This window comes from Austrofundulus limnaeus, unplaced genomic scaffold, assembly GCF_001266775.1.
Source record: "Austrofundulus limnaeus strain Quisiro unplaced genomic scaffold, Austrofundulus_limnaeus-1.0 Scaffold500, whole genome shotgun sequence".
Classification (NCBI taxonomy): Eukaryota; Metazoa; Chordata; class Actinopteri; order Cyprinodontiformes; family Rivulidae; genus Austrofundulus; species Austrofundulus limnaeus.
This window is the reverse complement of record NW_013952902.1, coordinates 175,477-176,991: the sequence shown is the minus strand read 5'-3', so window position 1 is coordinate 176,991 and position 1,515 is coordinate 175,477.

Below are 1,515 nucleotides of genomic sequence, written 5' to 3'. Positions count from 1 at the left end.
TGTGTGTGTGTGTGTGTGTGTGTGTGTGTGTGTGTGTGTGTGTGTGTGTGTGTGTGTGTTGTGAGCAGAAGAAACCGAAACCCTACTGAGCCGTCTTGACACTAGAAGAATGAACAGCACCATCTACAGAGAACGACAAGATGATTTATTATTTTTTTTGTCTTGAGATGATGCGGTGGAGGTGGAGGGTTGTATGAAACTTGCACTGATATGATTTTATATAATTTTATTGAAGAAAAATGGTGTTTAAAATTAGAACATTCACTGTTTTAATGTCTGTTTTATCAGAAAACGTGGTTTGGAGCAATACTTCTCTATCAGGTCAGCCATAGCATTATGACCACTGATTAGGACTGTGTTGTCTGCAAGTAGTCATCAGGAAAGCTGTCAGATTAATATTTGCCACTTTGAGATTACTGCCACATGATAATTACATATTTTGACCCACACATACTTTCAAGCCCAATGAAGGCACAGAGCAGTTAACCCTACATTACAAACGTCCACATTGTGTAAACGTGGGTTTCAATTCACTGCTTACTATTTTAATCCACTAAAATAAGTTAGACTAATGATTTTTTTAAATGGAGATAAATTTACCACAGGTAATTTAGTTTTTTTTTTCACCTTGAAATTTTCTTTCCAGCCAAGTAGCCCACCTAAAATAATTGGTATTCCACCTACATACCAGCAAAAAGCAAGTTAGTAAGAGAAGTAAAGACAGCAAAAAGTCCAACATTTTAATTTTGGACGAACAGGCTGGCTTGAATACTATAAGACACTAATAGATTTTGAGCGCCATTATCTGATTGTAGGCACAAACAATTTAATTAGGCCACCAGGACCATGAATTGTCTGAATGCCACCGTGTTACAGAAACAAACAAAAAAAAATAGTGGCTGGTAAAAAGTTTGAGTGGCCGGTACAAAACTTTTTCTACCAGCCACTGTGGCTGGTGGGGAAAATTTTTAATTTCCACCCCTGCATACGTACACTGCTGCAGGGAAATGTGTGTAAACAAGGACAATGGATGAAAAGTAGCCATTGTGCTTCATCCAGCACATTTCTTTTGAATATTAATTAATAATTAAATCATTTTCACTGTCCTTTTGTAAAAGATTTCACGTGTATTTGTAATACTGGATGCTTCCTGTAGTCCCAAACGATTAGTTAAATTTTAATAAATAACACTGTAAAATATTGTGTTGTCTATATGCATACACTTTTTTAGAAATTTACAAATATCAATTTCATTTATTTAGTGAAAATAAAATGAGTGTAAACAGACATCATACTCATGGTTTGAGTAAAAAACTTTACACAGACTGGCAACTTGCAAAACCCAGACTCAAATGTAAAGTACTTGGAAAAAATAACTAGGTAAAAGTAAAATTACCTGAACAGAAAATGACTTTGGTAAAAATAAATGTCACTGTTGAGAAAACTAATTAAAGGCACAGTGTGTAGGATTTGTTGTTTTCAGCGACATCTAGTGGTTGAGTGGTTGAATCATCC